The sequence below is a fragment of the Nyctereutes procyonoides genome, unplaced genomic scaffold, assembly GCF_905146905.1.
Source record: "Nyctereutes procyonoides isolate TBG_1078 unplaced genomic scaffold, NYPRO_anot_genome, whole genome shotgun sequence".
NCBI lineage: Eukaryota > Metazoa > Chordata > Mammalia > Carnivora > Canidae > Nyctereutes > Nyctereutes procyonoides.
The window spans coordinates 345,955-366,012 of NW_026575045.1; the positions used below are offsets into that span (position 1 = coordinate 345,955).

At 38.1% G+C, this 20,058-nt stretch overlaps 1 long non-coding RNA gene across 1 annotated transcript; it reads left to right on the forward strand.

Annotated features, from left to right (window-relative positions):
- The first annotated feature begins 253 nt into the window (after positions 1-253).
- Positions 254-18,211, forward strand: LOC129509218 (uncharacterized). The gene is made up of 4 exons (XR_008664317.1): positions 254-562; positions 14,878-14,999; positions 15,654-15,702; positions 17,870-18,211. It is a non-coding gene; the product is annotated as an uncharacterized LOC129509218 (long non-coding RNA).
- Positions 18,212-20,058: the final 1,847 nt, after the last annotated feature.

Here is a 20,058-nt window from a genome sequence, read left to right on the forward strand (position 1 = left end):
TTTTTCTTTCTTTTTTTTTTTGATATTTTTCTTTCATTTCATTTTGTACCGTGAACTATGGCATCATGATATTGACAAGTGAGTTTTCAAATTAAATGGAAACTGGTAGCCAGTACATTCTAGAATGATGAAAACTAAGTTGTTCAAATTGTCCAAAGACTTTCTAAGATGTTTTCCTGTGTATGGCTTTTTAAATAACTATGCCTATAGGAATCATATATGAATATCTGAACACATGGATAAGGCTTTACCTTCCAAGTCAGAGCTTTCACCACACATGTAGAAGAAAAGCACACTCTAAACTCTTGAAATAATCAGATTTAAAGTCAAAGTGAACGAATGCATTGTTTAATTTAATGGTGGAATGTACAATTCTGATTTTGTCTGATCCATTTAACAGGAACGCTACTTAGAGCTTTGTCTGGGTGCCTGACATGGATACGTGTATGGCTGTATCACCTTCCATTTATCCAGAGATGTTAAATTAAAGAGTCTTCTAACATACAGCGTGTCACTTGAGCTTCACAACAACTCTGTGAGGTATTGTTCTCCCATTTTGCAGGTGAGAAAAGTGAGGTCAAAGATGGCTATGTGACATAACACAAGCTTAGTCAGAAGTGGAGCAGGGACATGTAAATTTCAATTCAGTTCTTCTCAAGGGAACATCCTTGACTCTTCCAAACTCCGCTGCTTCTTTTTTTCATATTCTGTATATACGGGGGTCTCTGAACACTGCATGTTCTTAAGGGAGTTATCTCTAATTTTCCTCAAACTCTGAAATCACACACCCTAGAAAGCATATAAAATAAAACACTGTGGGTTAATTGGCAAAGTCAGGATTATGCTGTGATCTGAGATAAGCGTGAAGTAGAAAGGTAACAATTATGGTCTGCATGGGCTTAGACAAAGGTTTTTTTTTTTTTTTGACAGTTAAGATTTTTGTGATCTTGCTATATAGACACCTGTGTAGTCTGTTATCTGCTGATGAACTGATGTAGCTGAAAAAGGAAAAATGAACCAAGATGAGGGGTATGCTTTGGAAGGCTTAATATCGGGGTGTGTACCAGTGTGACATTAGCTTCAGCCCACAATGAAAATGTCTGTAACTCAGTGCAATCTTGTTTAGACTGAGTCTCAGACCAACCACAGGCATCATGAAAGTCTTCTTGAAAAAAAAAAAAAAAAGAAAGTCTTCTTGAATAATTGCATCATTCACTGATTAGTTACCCTTATGATTAAATGTCGCGATGGAGCTTCAGGCCATTGGCTTTGTTTTTGTTTGTTTGTTTGTTTAGGCCATTGGCTTTGAAGCAGTATCTACGCTACACATAGATTCTTTACAAGTATCCTTTAATAGACATGTTCCAGCAGGCTGTTGACATAATGCTTATTTTGTGAACTGCATCTTGAGTGAAAATGGAATTTCCTTAAACTGAATACAGTTCATATTTAAGGCTTATGACTTTTCCCTTCTCTGCTTTCACAGTGAAATAATGCGATTTGAATCATGACTAATTTCATGTTGTTAATGGCATGAGATCTATGTCATAACTACGCAGAGCAGCAGTTAAGAGTGTTATCTAGGACTGGAAGGTTTAGAGCGAGAGACTTTTCTTATTGACCTGTGCATGTATGTGAAAATTAACAACTATAGGAAAAAGTTTCATGTAACCATAGACTTGCTAATGTCCTAAAATATTTCACTGTTAAGCTATTTCTCGCATAGAGATGATGAAAGTTGATCTTGTCCAAATGAATTTTTTGTGGTGATTTTCATCATTTCTAACCACTCTCTGTTTATTCTTCTTGCTCATGTGTTTAGCCTTGCCATTTCCATATATGGTTGATTCTTGAGACTCTGTTTGTTTTCAGCTCTGTAGGTGAGCAAACAAACTTCCGGTCTAGCTTCAGCTAGACTTTGAACCTATTTTACTTTGCAGTAGGGCTGGCCACTGCGACAGCCAAAGTATTCCCTGTTGGCTTTGACTACTTTCCAGGCAGGCATCTCCCTCCCCAGTCAAGCAGATTTTTCCCAGCTAGCTCCTGAAGGAGCTGCCGGGGCAAGGGGAGTCCACAGCATGGTGATGCCTCTTCTGCCTCTCTGATGTTCTCACCTCACTCAGCTGAAGCCTGGCCTAAACCTAAAGAGGGCTTAGGAACTCTTAACTCTTTTTTTTAAATAATAAATTTATTTTTTATTGGTGTTCAATTTGCCAACTTACAGAACAACACCCAGTGCTCATCCCGTCAAGTGCCCCCCTCAGTGCCCATCACCCATTCACCCCAACTCTTAACTCTTATATTTCCAGGACGCTTAGGTGGCTCAGTGGCTGAGGGTCTGCCTTCTCTCAGAGCATGATCCTGGGGTCCTGGGATCAGGTCCCCCCAGGGAGCCTGCTTCTCTGTCTGCCTGTGTCTCTGCCTCTCTTTCTGTGTCTCTCATGAATAAATAAATGAAATCTTAAAAAAAAAAAACTCCTATGTTTCTCATGCATCCCATCCAGCTTTTTAAGAAGGGAAGATGACTATGTCACATATGAAGCATAATCTGGAACCTACTTTGTTGACAATAAGTAGACTGTTAGACTGGGACACCTGGGTGGCTCAGTGGTTGAGCATTTGCTTTGGCTCAGGGCGTGATCCTGGAGTCCCTGGATTGAGTCCCACAGTGGGCTCCCTGCAGGGAGACTGCTTCTCCCTCTGCCTGTGTCTCGGCTTCACTGTGTCTCTGCGTCTCTCATGAATAAATAAAACAAAAATCTTAAAAAAAAAAAAAAAGCATACTGTTAGACTAATGTGAGGGCAGGTGACCCAAGGCAGCAACAATGTCCCAAATGCATTGACAGGTGCATTACCTGGCATCCTTTAGAGAAGCACTGCCTAGGGTCACTTTGCTTGGGATTTCTTATCTTTCCTGGCACTGGTGGTGGTAGGTAAATACTGTTTTACCAGACAGCCCAATATTCAATTAGGCTAGGGCTAGAAAAACAGATGAAAAAAAGACACTCATAGCTCATTTAAACAAAACAAAACACCTTAGATATTTACATTTTTGAGCTCTCAAGAATAAAGCCTGGCAAAATAAGCTTGATTTATATTTAATTAAGCAAGATTATCAACAGTACTAGTTTGATATTCCAGTGTGAAACTTTAGTACTTAAGGTAAGTTGATTCTGTAGTTTAAAGCATTTCATAAAAGTAGCCACTATTTTGGATTTAGCTAGACCAACTTCTTATTATCTTGATTTCAAATGTTTATTAACAGAGGTAACATAGCATTGACCTGAATATAGAATTTGCTGGACTTTGTATTTCTCTATTTCAGGAGAGAGTTTCTTTTTTTCTTTCTTTCTTGCTTGCTTGATTGCTTTCTTCTTCTTTGTTTCCTTATTTCGCTGTGTTTACTAAATGTGTGACATCGGCAAACTACTTAATCTAAGCCTCAGTTGGCTCCTTTAACTTGGAGATACTAGCAATATCCACCTCCTAAAATGGGTGTGATAATTTGTAAGGATTAAATATCAAACATCTTGTAATGCACTCAACAGAGTGCTTGTCACAGAGTAAGCACTCGAAAAAAATGTTTGCTAAAGTAAAATAGAACTTTCCTTTTAGCTCATATCTAAATACTTTCAGATACTAAATTTCTGCCTTAGCACTTGGCAAAAATTAGCCCTGAGCCCAGTAGGCTTTGGGGTCATGTATTATGCAGATTACACAGGATGAAAAGAATGTTGTGACTTTCTGTTGACAGCCTTTTTCCAGCAAGTCACGTATCATTGTTATATCACTTGTGAATGACTTATGAATTGTGATCTGTCCTTAGGATCCTGTTTTCTGGTTTGTTTTTTTTTTTTTTCCATCAAATTGCCACAGGGGGGAGTATAAGTTCTTGAAAGAAGCAAATAACACAGTTTAAGGAATTTGATACCAATTATTACTAAGAATGGCCATATCTAAAAACAGCTAAACAGATGATATTAATACCCTTAAGAAAATAGATATATGATAAAATAACAAATTAGGCAACTGTTCAATCGTAGATTTAATAATTTTGTGATAGTTGTAAAAATAGTATCTGGAAAATGCCTCTCGGTGACATGAAGAGGTGAGTGCGTGTGTGTGTGCGTGCGCATGCGCGCACGGCCTGCAGGTGGACATCATTGGCACTATAGGAGACGGGAGAAAGTTTCTAGCTTTCGCCGAGTCATAAAACGAAAGAGGCAGAGGGAGAGAAAGAACCAGAGTAAATGTTAATAATAATAAATAAATAAGGATGAGAATGACTTGGATGCAAGAATATGACAGCTTTACAATATGGATGATATTGGACCCACTGTGTACATATGGAGAAATTGAACCTTGTGAAGTTCAACAGCTAGGTAATTCCAAAATAGAACCACACAAGTGAAAAGTGAAGTAACTCTTTCAATTTTACAAATGCATTTAAAAGCTGCAAAAATTGGGGCAGCCCGGGTGGCTCAACAGTTTAGCGCCGCCTGAAGGTGTGATCCTGGAGACCCTGGATCGAGTCCCACATCAGGCTCTCTGCGTGGAGCCTGCTTCTCCCTCTGCCTGTGTCTCTGCCTCTCTCTCTGTCTATCTCTTTGTGTCTCTCATGAATAAATAAATAAAATCTTTAAAAAAAATAGCTGCAAAAATTGTGACTTGACTTTATAATAGTAATAGCCAAAAATGTGCTTACTTCCTCTGCCTCTTTGAAGAAAAGTGAAGTGCACCAAAGTCCTAGGAAAGGAGAATAGAGAAACTTATGGGTTGGGCAGGTTGTTTATGGTACCAACACGAACCCTCCCTGTTAGGAGATAATCATCTTTGCAGATGGTTGGTCAATCCTCCTTCTATCTCTCTGCTTCTCCCAGAAAGTCCTTTTTCAGGACTTCCTGATAAGCCACAGTTGAGACCACATTTCCCACATTCATCCTCCCTCTCCCTCTCGTTTGTTGCAGTGTTCTGCAGAAACCCTGTCCTAAAAATTCTTATTCTTACAGAATTTCTTCACATGTGTCAGTATATCATTCTGATTTTCTGAATTGTTGGGGACTTTGTACTTGGCTCATGTTCTTTCATTGAACCCCAGCCCCTGCCACCATCATATAATGCCCCCTAGTACTTACCAGAACAACCATCCAAACTTACCTCTATGTGCTTGTTGCTTGCGTCTTTTAAGCCAACCAGGACTTGCCTCAAGCCCTCACATTACGTAGAACTCCATCCCCTTGGGTCCTAAACCATCTGTCCTTTCCTGTTCTCTCCTACTCACTTACTGTCATTTGACCCAACTGAAAGCTTGATCTCTTGCCCCTTCCTTTTCTTCTGCCTACTTTTTTACCTGTCCATGGCACCATGTTTTATGTCAACAGTCTCTTGTTAGCACCTGTGGTTTTCGGCCTCCCAACCTTTTATCAAGCCAGCTCCCTGCCTTAATTGTTCTCACACTGCCTGCCATACAGTTGTGGTTTTCAGTCTCAGTTTGGCCCTCAGTTCTGCTATGCTCTGCTTTTTGTTGTTCTGGTCAGCTCTTTCCCATCTTTTCCTTTATCTCACCTCCAAACCTTTTCCCTCAAGGGTCCTACCCTGCCCCATCTCTCAGCAGAGCAGCCCTCCTTCCTCCATGAGACTATCAGGCATGATCAACTCAAGCGCCCTTCTCAAGACGGATAGGTCTTCAGCCTCATGGCCATTCCTTTAGTGTAGAGCTGACTGCTCAATTCTGTAGCCAGTGGTCATCATGTAGAGCTATTTAAATTTAAATTAGTCAAAATTTAAAATTCAGTTCCTCAGTCATACTAGTTGCATCTAGACTGCTCAGTAGCCACATATGGCTAGTGGCTACTGGACAGGGTGGCGTGGCCACCCTTTTTGTTGTAGCAAGTTCCATTGGGCAGCCCGATTTAGGCAGACTTTGGCTTGTGCTATTGGTCCACCTTCTGCCTGTCTCTTGTGCAACTCTGTTTTCTCTTTTTCCTGTCTCTGATCTTTCAATTTCTGTTTTTTCTAGTAGTTTCTTCTCAGCCTATAATGATGAATACATTTCTTTCATATAAAAAAGAAAAATCCCCAAACAAAACAACTTTCCCTTTGACCTTCACATCTTTCTCTATATTGCTCTACTTATTTTTTTTACTCTGAAGCTCCTAAAACACACATGCTCACACACAATCACACACACACTTTCCTGTATTTACTATTGCCAAATACTTACCTTTGAGTTACCATTCAACCCGCTGCAATGAGTCTCCTGACTCTAGCACTGCAAATTGGCAACAAACAACCTCTTTGTTGCTAAATCCAGTGGATTCTTTTCAGTTCTTTTTTTTAAATAAATTTATTTTTTATTGGTGTTCAATTTACCAACATACAGAATAACACCCAGTGCTCATCCCGTCAAATGCCCCCCTCAGTGCCCGTCACCCATTCACCCCCACCCCCCAGCCTCCTCCCCTTCCACCACCCCTAGTTCGTTTCCCAGAGTTAGGAGTCTTTATGTTCTGTCTCCCTTTCTGATATTTCCCACACATTTCTTCCCCCTTCCCTTCTATTCCCTTTCACTATTATTTATATTCCCCAAATGAATGAGAACATACACTGTTTGTCCTTCTCCGATTGACTTACTTCACTCAGCATAATACCCTCCAGTTCCATCCACGTCGAAGCAAATGGTGGGTATTTGTCCTTTCTAATGGCTGAGGAATATTCCATTGTATACATAAATCACATCTTCTTTATCCATTCACCTTTTGATGGAAACCGAGGCTCCTTCCACAGTTTGGCTATTGTGGCCATTGCTGCTATAAACATTGGGGTGCAGGTGTCCCGGCGATTCATTGTATCTGTATCTTTGGGCTAAATCCCCAGCAGTGCAATTGCTGGGTCTAGGGCAGATCTATTTTTAACTCTTTGAGGAACCTCCACACAGTTTTCCAGAGTGGCTGCACCAATTCACATTCCCACCAACAGTGTAAGAGGGTTCCCTTTTCTCCACATCCTCTCCAACATTTGTTGTTTCCTGCCTTGTTAATTTTCCCCATTCTCACCAGTGTGAGGTGGGATCCCATTGTGGTTTTGATTTGTATTTCCCTGATGGCAAGTGATGCAGAGCATTTTCTCATGTGCATGTTGGCCATGTCTATGTCTTCCTCTGTGAGATTTCTCTTCATGTCTTTTGCCCATTTCATGATTGGATTGTTTGTTTCTTTGCTGTTGAGTTTAATAAGTTCTTTATAGATCTTGGAAACTAGCCCTTTATCTGATATGTCATTTGCAAATCTCTTCTCCCATTCTGTAGGTTGTCTTTGAGTTTTGTTGACTGTATCCTTTGCTGTGCAAAAGCTTCTTATCTTGATGAAGTCCCAATAGTTCATTTTTGCTTTTGTTTCTTTTGCCTTCGAGGATGTGTCTTGCAAGAAGTTACTGTGGCCGAGTTCAAAAAGGGTGTTGCCTGTGTTCTCCTCTAGGATTTTGATGGAATCTTGTCTCACATTTAGATCTTTCATCCATTTTGAGTTTATCTTTGTGTATGGTACAAGAGAGTGGTCTAGTTTCATTCTTCTGCATGTGGATGTCCAATTTCCCCAGCACCATTTATTGAAGAGACTGTCTTTCTTCCAGTGGATCGTCTTTCCTCCCTTATCGAATATTAGTTGACCATAAAGTTCAGGGTCCACTTCTGTATTCTTTATTCTATTCCATGGATCTATGTGTCTGTTTTTGTGCCAGTACCACACTGTCTTGAAGACCACAGCTTTGTAATACAACTTGAAATCTGGCATTGTGATGCCCCCAGCTATGGTTTTCTTTTTCAAAATTCCCTGGCTATTCAGAGTCTTTTCTGATTCCACACAAATTTTAAAATAATTTGTTCCAACTCTTTGAAGAAAGTCGATGCTATTTTGATAGGGATTGCATTAAACGTGTAAATTGCCCAGAGTAACATTGGCATTTTCAGAATATTAATTCTGCCAATCCACAAGCATGGAATATTTTTCCATCTCTTTGTGTCTTCCTCAATTTCTTTCAGAAGTGTTCTGTAGTTTTTAGGGTATAGATCCTTTACCTCTTTGGTTAGGTTACTTCCTAGGTATCTTATGCTTTTGGGTGCAATTGTAAATGGGATTGACTCCTTAATTTCTCTTTCTTCAGTCTCATTGTTAGTGTATAGAAATGCCACTGACTTCTGGGCATTGATTTTGTATCCTGCCACACTGCCAAATTGCTGTATGAGTTCTAGAAATCTTGGGGTGGAGTCTTTTGGGTTTTCTATGTAGAGTATCAGGCCATCAGCAAAGAGGGAGAGTTTGACTTCTTCTTTGCCAATTTGAATGCCTTTAATGTCTTTTTGTTGCCTGATTGCTGAGGCTAGGACTTCCAGTACTATGTTGAATAGCAGTGGTGAGAGTGGACACCCCTGTCTTGTTCCTGATCTTAGGGGAAAGGCTCCCAGTGCTTCCCCATTGAGAATGATATTTGCTGTGGGCTTTTCATAGATGGCTTTTAAGATGTTGAGGAATGTTCCCTCTATCCCTACACTCTGAAGAGCTTTGATCAGGAATGGATGCTGTATTTTGTCAAATGCTTTCTCTGCATCTAATGAGAGGATCATATGGTTCTTGGTTTTTCTCTTGCTGATATGATGAATCACATTGATTGTTTTACGAGTGTTGAACCAGCCTTGTGTCCCAGGGATAAATCCTACTTGGTCATGGTGAATAATTTTCTTAATGTATTGTTGGATCCTATTGGCTAGTATCTTGTTGAGAATTTTTGCATCCATGTTCATCAGGGATATTGGTCTGTAATTCTCCTTTTTGGTGGGGTCTTTGTCTGGTTTTGGAATTAAGGTGATGCTGGCCTCATAGAACGAATTTGGAAGTACTCCATATCTTTCTATCTTTCCAAACAGCTTTAGTAGCATAGGTATGGTTTCTTCTTTAAACGTTTGATAGAATTCCCTCTTTCAGTTCTTATAGAACTTGATCTCTCTGTGTGTGTTGTGTTGAGTCCCATTCTCTCTCTTCCTCTTTGACCATTTCCTCTGGTCTCCCTTGAAGTCTTATTTCCCTCTGCCTACCACTTTGATGTGGATGCCCCATAGTCTGGTACTGGTTCTTTCCTTACTTACATGTTCCTTAACTGCCACATTGTTGATGGTTCCCTGCTCTCTGGATCTCAACCAGAAACTTTTTCTGTGCTGTATACAGGACATTAATCTGAATGTCCTATACAGATCTTAAAGTAAGCATAATCAAAGCCAAATTCATGTCCTCTTACCCCCAAATCTGTTCCCTTTAATATGTTCCCAGACTTAGTGATTAGGAGCAGTATACCATTCCATATTAAAGCCTGTACATGGTTGGATGTCCCTTTTCTCTTTCACCCTCTGTATTTAATCCGTCACAAAGCTCTGTGAACTCTGCCTTCTCATTATATCTTCCCAGGATATCATGCCATCAACATCTTTTGCCTGAATCACTGTATTTGTCTTTCTGCTAACTGGTCTTTTACCTCTCCAATTTATTCCTTTCGCTGCTGCCTGAAGAATCTATCAGTGCAAACTGTTTACGCAGCCTGCTTGAAATCTTCATACAGTTTCCATTGCCTCTAAGAGAAGGCCCTGTATCTGGCTCCTATCTTGTCCATTCTTATGTCTCACTACCCACCACCCCTGCCCTATTCTCGGTTTTTCATTTCCTGTATTGCTACAGTTGGTTTCAGTAACTTCAAATTTTATCATGTATATCATGGCTTTATAACTTTGCTCATATTGCTCATTCAGCACATAGAGGAGTGGTAAGTAAGGTGTGTTTATACCAATGAACTTTTGACTGTGGTAGGAGCTCATTTTATATTTGATCCAGGACAGATGCACTTACATGGTGAAACAAATTTTAGACAATACTTACTATAAGTGATATCTTTGGTATTTTAAAATTGTTTTCTTTCCATTTTCTTAAAAAAATGCTGATCTTGATCTCTAAGCTTATTTTACTATCTTATTGAACCCACACTCTATATATTTATAGTTTCTGGATATTGTACTTAGAAAATGTCCTAGTGAATACAGACTTCAACAATGTGAAAGAGATGTAGTTTTACTTTTATATCTGTATTTTCTAATGTAATTACTTACCACATTTTCTGAGTATTGGGATATAGCTGTGCTCTTCAGCCTTTTTTTTTTTAACAGAATGGAATGCATAGAAAATGATAACATTTTATTGACATTTTAGAGCATAGGCTTTCTAAAATTTCTAAAATTTTGGAATGATAAAGATAGAGAAATTGTTTTGTTTAAGGATATCAAAGATCATAGCAGAACTTACTGGCAAATTGCTATCTTTTTTTTGTTTGTTTGTTTGTAGGTAATATAAGGTTTTTCTTGGAAGTTGACTTCTGAGTATTTGTGAATAACCTCTCACATAGTATCAACTACAGACAAATCCACTCTTGAATGAATTCCTAATGTAAAGTTTGGGAACTACCTTGAACTTTAAAATATTCTACAAATATTCCCTACTTAGTTAAAGTTACATAATTACTAAAGTTTTAGGAACTATGGTGTTTTATATTATAGCATATTTATATCAATTCATAGATATTTTGTATTTATTGATTATATAAATAAAATTTCTGAGGCTCATGTATTCCTACCTGGTAAGTTTATGTTTTTTAGAATACTAAGGACTACAGTGCTTATTTTATTCAAGACATAATTATGGTAAATAATTCTCTAGAAAATTGAGTTGTAACACTAGTAGGTGTTTAGAAAAAGTTGCTGACTGGCTGATAAAATTTAAAAAGTTAATGTAGTTGTTAAGGTTGCCAAACCTAAGGCATAGGAAGATATTAGTGGGAAACTGTTCCAGACTAATAAGTCTATTAAAATAACCCAAATTAAAGTCAATCAGTCATTTGTTGTTATTTCCCTTCTAAGTAAATAATGTATAAATATTTTGATTTTTTTTGAGCATTTGCTATATCCCTAACATTGTTTTAAACACAGTGGGATATTAAAAGATACCTAGTTCTTACAGGGAAGTTACAATCTATTTGCAGAAGCAGATTATATGCAAACTAAAGGTTAAACCAGTGATCACGCATTTGTGTGGCATGGGAACCACAGGACACTGAGAACTCTGGAAGATTGGTATGATGTTCTTTTGAAACATATATACATTACTTTGCTTTATAATGGTTCTTCAGGGCTTAGAGAGTTTTAAGAAGGCATTTGCAGATTTAAAGGGCAAAATTAAGAGAGTCTCAAAGACTAAGAGTTAGTGATGCTAGAATTGTTATGCTTCTGTTTCTCCTCTTGCTTCAATAAATAGTATATATTACCTTTTGTCTCCACAACTTGCAGGGCACCAGGCACATGGAGAAATCTTAAAGCACAATAAATATTTGTTGAATTAATGCATCTTTCTTGAAGGCAAAGGTTATATTTTTTTCTTCTTTTTATGATTCTCCATGACTCCTGGTAGGATGTTTTGCACACAGTGACATCCAGCAACTATAAAGTATTGAGAATGTTCATTTAATGAGGAAGAAACATAGCTAAAGTGAGTATTACTTGGCCAAGATACCTCACAAATTCTTCCATTCGCTCAGGAATGGATATGCTCACTGGACCCTGTGCTAACATGAGGTCTAGTAGTCTAATGATGACTTTAGCAAGAGTTACATGTTTTCATGCCTTTGTACTGGCTGGTCAGCTCTTATTCTTTCTTCAATTCTCAGTTCACTGGCCACTTTCCCTTTTGGTATTCCAGACTGGGTTAGGGTTAACCCTTTCACAGCTTATCTCTAGCTGTGTGGTGGTTTGCCTTTATCCCTTACCAGATGGAGTTCCACAAGAGCAGAATTGAATCATTTCTCTCTTTGCCTGTTGTACCAAGCCCACTACCTTGTTTATAAATTTTATCTGATGGGAGTTTGTTGAGTAAGTGTTTGTAGGACAAATATAATCATTAACGGTGGTGGTTAGACATCTGGCTTTGAACTGGCAACTTGGCTTTAAAATTGTGTTAAGGGACCTAACTGAAAAAAACAAATACCAGAATTATAACAGTTTGGGGAATAAAGATGAGTCAATGAGAAAGAGAAATGGAAAAGTCACAAAAATTCAGTGTCAAATATAAAATGAACCTTATATTACCATTACTAAGGCATTCATATTGAGTGGGCATACACATTTTTTTTTCTGGTGCTAGACTTTTCCTTCCTGTGCATCTAGTGCCTTGTTGAAATGGTGCAAGTGACCCTTTCAGTATACACTGAGTGTAAGAACATAGGGCAGTGACCTTAGGGACCATTCAGTGAAAGTCTTGGTTAACTGCAGTGAAAAAAACAGATTTTAGAGCCCACAAAGGCAGGCACCTTTCAGTGATAGAGTCTTGTCTATGCAGCAGTGAGCAGAGGAGCCTCCTCTAACTCTGTTACCCTCATCTTCCTTCTCCACCATCCTCCTTTTCCAGCAACCCCCCCTGTGGACAGTCCAGAAACAGCTGTGTGGTCTTGGTGGATGGTGGGTGGTCTCCCTCCTCAAACATGCTATTTCACTATGACTATCCATGTATTCAGGAGAGGAGGCGAGTCTCTCTATAGTCCATTTGGGTGACCCTCGTGTATACTATTGGTAATAGTCATGGCCGCCTTCATTGAGGCCTTGTGCCAGACTGGCTATACAGGTTATCTCATATTGTCACACAACCTGCACATGTATACTGTTTACTCCCCTTTTTATAAATAAAGGGAGTAGCAGAGTTGGGTGATGTGATGTGTCCTGTCCATGCCATGGAGCCAGTAAGTGGCAAAACCAGGATTCCCATCTGGCTCCTCTAAATCCCCAAATTCCATAGATTTCTCCAGACATCACATCACCTTTTATAAAGTAAAGAGGATAGAGTGACCTGTCCATATTTGTTAGGTAAAATGGTATATTAAGAGGAACAGGCATAATGCTTTCTGTAGAGTTTAAATACTTACCTATTGCTGGATAAATGACTACCTGCATAGGCATGAGATTCTTAAAAAGAAAAAGAATCACTCATTTGTCACAACATAGATTTAAGATCATTACGACAACTATAATTTCATGAAAATGTGAAGCCGAAAAACAAAATTCATGAACTTTTTAAAATTTTTATTTATTTTATTTTTTAAAAGATTTTATTTATTTATTCATGAGAGACACACAGAGAGAGCCAGAGACACAGGCAGAGGGAGAATCAGGCTCCATGGAGGGAGCCCGTTGTGGGACTCGATCCCTGGACTCCAGAATCATGCCCTGAGTGGAAGGCAGACGCTTAACGGATGAGCCACCCAGGTGTCCCACTTTTATTTTTTTTAATAACCATTGTATTTAGAGAATACAGTTTTTTGTTTCATTGTGTATACTACTAATAAAAAAAAACCTAACAATTTTCCTAGTTAAGTGTACTTAGAAGAAATTATGGAACTTGTGTAATACACACAGTATTTTTTTAAACTACTATAAGTGCCTACCAGCTCATTATTTTTAGCTTGAGCCATTATTTCTAAATTTAAAAGGCCTAATTAAAATATAATTGTTAATGAAGCCATAATGTTTATTCAAAGTTTAAGTTAATAGAGAACTGTCTATTTAAATACTCAACTTAAATAGCACTCAAAAATTTTATTTTTGACACTCTCAGAACAAAATAAATAATAATTGTTATCATTAGGTTAGAAATAGGGACTGAATAGTTTTAAAATATTTTTCAAAAACTTGGAAATGTTGTTTGGTAGCAAATACAATGAAATCTATCGTATCCTTATTTATTTGATTGGGGGTTTTCAGTTCTCACCAGAACTTTTTGAGAATAAATAAAATGTATATATAGGGTTAAAGTAGTTATTTACTTTATATGAAGACATATGCCATTATACAGTTGGAAACTACAGGTGCCTCACGTGTCTTGGATTGTGTGATAACAATTATATCATTCTATTCTCAGAAACTATTTGGAAGAGAAGTTAAAACAAATGCAAAACTTGGGGCACCTGGGTGATGCAGTTAAGTGTCCACTCTTGGTTTCAGCTTAGGTGATGATCTCAAGGTGGTGATCTCAGTGTTGTGAGATCGAGCCCCCATCAGGCTCCATGCTCAGAGCATAATCTGCTTCACATTCTCTCTCGCTGTCCCTCTGCCCTTCCTGCTTGTGTGCTCTATCTCTCTTAAATAAATAAAGAGACAGAGAGAGCACAAGTGGCGGAGGGGCAGAAGAAAGGCAAAAAGCAAACTACCTGTTTAGTAGGGAGCCCATGTGGGGCCCAATTCCAGGACCCTGGGATCATGACCAGAGCTGAAGGCAGACACTTAACCAACTGAGCCACCCAGGAGCCCCTAAAAAAATTTAAAACTAGAGGGAAGACTAATTTCTTTTAGCACAAGTAGATCTCCACTTTTGATAAAGTGTATTATTTTCCCTAAAAGCTCCTTAGGCCCAGCTCCTGCTTATCTTAAATGTCTCCGTATCCCTAGTAGAGTGCTTTGCATATTAATAAGTATGAATTTAACTTGATTGTATCAGTCTACTCGTAGGTCAGCTGGCACCCTACAGACACGGAGATGGAACGTTCCTTTTCACTAAATGGGTATAACTAGTTCTTCCTCTATATATACCCCTGGAAATTCAGTCACAAAGAGTGAAAAATAGCTGGGTATTAAAACAGGACATTACAGACTCAGTAAGTCAACCTTGTTAGATTTCTCTTCCCTTCATCCTGGATTAGAGTATCAGGAGTTACGCAGAAATATAAACTCTGAGCTACACTTCTCTTAAATCCTGCTGGGTCATTTAGCTTGTCTTTATGTGGTGTGTTTATATATGGATGAAGGTGGTGGAATCACGCATTGAAAATGCCACCAAGAGGATTCTACAACTCTCTGGATGTTATACCAATGGGCGATTGGTATCAGACAGTCAAGAGAACCAACAATTGAATTAGAAGATGAATAGGTAAGACGATATGAGTCAATATTGGGTGGCTGTCTTAAAAAAAACAAACAACTAACCAATCTAAAATGTTAAATCAAAAGTAAACCAAAATGAAAATTCACCAAAATTGGTGGCTCTTTAAAAAAAAAGAAACAAACCAATTTATGCTCATTTGGTTTGTGGACTAATTCATGTACAAATGTTCAACCAAAAATTAAAAAAAAAAAAGTAAAGGAAGGTCAAATTTCTATCTCCCCTCCCCACCCCCCAGGAAGGAAGTTAGAGTTATTTAACCCACACATTGTATATGGTTGATTATCATTTTTTTAAAGATTTTATTTATTTATTCATGAGACAGAGAGAGAGAGAGGCAGAGACACAGGCAGAGGGAGAAACAGGCTCCATGCAGGGAGCCTGACATGGGACTTGATCCCAGGTCTCCAGGATCACGCCCTGGGCTGAAGGAGGCGCTAAACCACTGAGCCACCTGGGCTGCCCCAGGGTTGATTATTAAAGCTGAGTTGATCTGAAAAGTTTTATATATATGGGCAAATCCTGAATAGAAAGGAAATGTGATTTCTACTTTGAATATACAATTAGCAAATTTAGGAATAGGAGTTTTTGTTTTTTGTTTTTAGCTTGTCATGAAAATAATGCCATGACCTTTGGTTTCAGGCCACAAAATGAAGTGACAGACAGAGCCTGACTTCCTACTGTCAAAAAGGTAAAGTATAAGAAAAGAATGGTACCTGTGGAAATTCAAAGCTTTGATCACATACTGACCAAATCTTACCATTTAGTATTTCTGTTTGTAAACTAGACTTTTTTTTTTAATTTTAAAGATTTTATTTATTTATTCATGAGAAGCAGAGAGAGAGAGAGACACACAGGCAGAGACACAGGCAGAGACACAGGCAGAAGCCGCTCTATGTAGGGAGCCCGACGTGGGACTCGATCCCGGGTCTCCAGGATCACGCCCTGGGCTGAAGATAGGCGCTAAACCACTGAGCCATCCAAGGATCCCCTGTAAACTAGATTTTTATTTGATATAGCAAAAATATGTGCTTTCTTTTAATTTCAGTTTATTTTTTCTTAAAAACAAAAGGCAAAGCATCTGTCCTATAAGATAAATAAACTTTAAGAAGTGTTTGCTAATTGCCATATCTTCTAAATATGGCTTCTCTAGAGTTTATTTAATGCAGGTTTTCTTTAGAAAGTTGCAGAGTCATGAAGAAGAGTCACACAGGAAACATTGACAGTTTTACTCTTATTTATAGGAAAAGTTCTATGTGAGACAAAGGAAACCATTTTGAAACTGTCTTAGAATAGTTTTTGAAGCTTAGTTTTGGATAGTAAAATGGAAATTAAAACTGACTATTATTTGCAGTTATTCCTTCAATAATAATAATTTTCACACTAGTTTGGATGTGACCCAGTTGCTATTGATGGAACTCCCCCAAGCCCTTTTGAATTGTTATGTAGGTAAAATTAAAGTCCTGGAATGTATATTTAAAGACTTGTCCAAAGCCATGTAGCCAGTGGCAGAACTGATGTTAAGTGTACATTTCCTGACTTCAGCTCTGTTTCTACTGCTTTTTTTCTTCTCGTTACTATCTTATTTAATTTATGATGGGGTAATATATCTTGAGGAAAATAAACAGGAAAGAGTAAAATGAATTCTAGCTTACTACTGTTGTTTTTAGCAATTTTCAACATCCTGGTTTATTTCATTCCTAGAGTATACATGTCCTGTGGTAGATGTTGGTATTCAGCAAAATGCATGAATAAGAACCTCATTAAGTGTGAGAGCTTGTGTCTCAGTTTCCTTTCTGGGATGTAGTAAAAGCTACTTTTTGCAGTTGGCAGAATGCAGAGAAATGTAGCTTATTTAAAATGTGTAGTATAGAGTTGATATATATATATAAGTGCCCCCCAGCTGTGAGGTATTATTGTATTTCCCTTAATAATTGATATTATCAAGAAAGAGGAAAGATTTACTCTTTTAAATTAAAATACTTAAAAATTTGGAGATAAGTAGAAATTCACCTTCTGGAGAAGGAATTCTCAGTGTTCCAATGATTTCTCTTATAAGCATTGTTAGCACATGGTAAAGCCCAATAAATGAGAAACTGGAAAATAATTAATGTTTCAATATTAAAAACCACATAAACCAGAGTAATTATCAGCTTAGTTACTAAATTAAATTATTTTGCTTTGAAACTCCAGCTTTATGCTAAAAAGAATAGACTAAAAAGTCCTTTTAGATGTGGCATTAGTTCTCAGAAAATAAGTACTGTGATGAATTATGGGAAAATGAGTTTAAGACATGGATTAAATATTTATTAAGTATGTGAATTTAAAAATTAAGGAAATGTTGGAAATTTGTCTTAGAAATGCTTAGTTTGGGCACCATGAAAGTAGTTTTATTTTTGGTTCTGATTATAAAAATTGACAGCTTATTCTTTTTTTTCCCCCTCATCTAGTTAAACATGAATTAAAAACTTGCAGAGTTGGTAAAATTTCTGGGATCATGTGGTCTTCCACTTTTCATGGCACCTGTGGTACAAATATAATCTAGAGAAACTAAGAGGAACTAACTTGGTTCTTGCAAGGGAGGGGACTGGAGTTCAGCTCCCCGCCTCACCTTTGCAGAACCAGGGCTCTGTGGAGCGAGAACAGACCTTTCCTTTTATTGACTTTTACAGGTGAGGAAACAGAATCCCTAAGCGTTGTGTACCGTGCTCTAAGACACAGTCTGAGACAGACAGTGACAGAGTCGGTTCTTGAACAAACCCTCTCCTCTTCTGCTCTTTTGATTGCATGCTATATCCTTACTAGTAAAGAATCTGTAGCAATTCCAGATTCTTTTCTCTTCTCCATTTTTATTATAGAGCTGTACCTGACAAGAAAGTCCGTTTAACTTGGTAGCAGCATGATGGGCATTTCCTTGGATTAGTTGCAAAACCATCTCAATGGATAAAGAAGATGTGTACACATGTGTATACAATGGAATATTCCTCAGCCATTAGAAATGACAAATACCCACCATTTGCTTCAACATGGATGGAACTGGAGGGTATTATGCTCAGTGAAGTAAGTCAATTGGAGAAGGACAAAGATTATATGGTCTCATTCATTTGGGGAATATAAATAATAGTGAAAGGGAATAGAAGGGAAGGGAGAAGAAATGTGTGGGAAATATCAGAAAGGGAGACAGAACATGAAGACTCCTAACTCTGGGAAATGAACTAGGGGTGGTGGAAGGGGAGGAGGCCAGGGGGTGAGGGTGAATGGGTGATGGGCACTGAGGGGGGCACTTGACAGGATGAACACTGGGTGTTATTTTGTATGTTGGCAAATTGAACATGAATAAAAAATAAATTTATTATTAAAAAAACATTCTTGAAAACAAAAACAAAACAACAAAAAAAATGTTTAATTAAATGATTATTCACCTATTGATCACCTACTGTGTGTTGGTGCTAAGCTGTGGAAATATCAAGAAGATGAGCACTTCATTTTTTCCCTAATAAGTAAAAGGAATATAGAGGTAAACACATAAAAAATGCCATGTTTCTTATAGCCGCTTATCTAGAAAATAAAAATTGTGTTAACAATGTTGATTCTTTAAGCATTAAATATTAATCATTAAATAATACATTGCTCATGGAAATATAATACATATACCAGAAAGGTAAGATAGTTGATTAATTCTATATTTTTATTTCAAAAAAATTATGTTCTTATAAATGAGTTTTTATTAATTATTGCTATGAGTCATGACTCCCAAGGGCTGGAAGCTCTCTGGTCTCTGTCAGAGGGCTGGGTGACTGATGAGGTTGAATAATGCTGAGGATGTTGGAGTCTCTCTTGTAGTCTGGTGTAATGGAGCCTGAAGAGTTGGTGGTAGGTTATAGATAAATAGACACCTATCTCCTTATGTAATTACTGATGGCTGTGGTTACCATGTAACTAGTCAAAGTTGCTTTAGGCTTCTAAGTGTTTTGAGTCTGATTGATTAGCCATGATCTAGACAAAATAAAAGACTTTGACGGGGAAAATTAATTGGCACACCAGAGGCCCATGTAGCTATGCCAGGCTCCACTTCAGGATTCTTTGCCTTATTAATGCCTTGCTTATCGTGGGAGTTCAGGATTTTGAGAATCACCTAGTCTGCCTGGTACTCGCCTGATTTTCTGGCACTTTGCTGTTGAACTGTACCTATCCTTGTCTGCCACAGTAAATCATGCTGTTTCTACTACATGCTATTTTAGTAGGCTGTCTCCTCCCCCCACCCAATACCATGAACCCTGCCTAGCCTCATTCTATGTCAAACTATATTTACTGTCTACCAGCCTTAAGGAGGGGATCTAATTTCTCTTTTGATGTCTGTATCATGAATGAAGTATAAGAAGAAAGTGGCTTTGTTATGGGACTAGGTAGAAAGAAGTCAGAATTTGAGGCAACCAAAGTGGCTAGGATTAGAGGGGTGCATTTCTGAAGAGAAGGAAACCACAGAAAAGTGGCCTAAATGTCTACATATAAATTCTGCTTACTTGCTAACTACTAACCTGCACATAAAAGGGGCAGAGATTTCAAGAAACCTAGTACAAAAATATATCTGATGGCCAATAGCTGATCTGAGATATTTGCAGCCACATGGTGCTAAAGGAGAGATTGGAATTTAAGTGTTGCCAAGGTGGGGGAGTGTTGGTAAATAGTGTCAGGCTTTTGGTGGAGACCCTGCGGGTCAAGCCCCAGGAGTAAGGATTTTACTCTGGGAAAACCACAAGACAAGAGCTGACAGGGTTTCCTGTCAAGCCTAGAAAGGAACAGGTGATCTACTAGAATTTTTTTTCTTCTTTTTTTCTGAATGCCAGGAAAACATTTAATGTTCTTTGAAGAAAGATATCATTCAGAGTTTCCATGATATTTAATAAAAAATTGCAAGGCGTGCCATAACACAGGACAAAATGACCAAAACCAGGGAAGCGGGGGCAAAACCACAACAAACTCATAAATGATTGAGATATTGTATTTATAAGATAAGGACTTAAAGTAGCTCTGGTTAATATGATCA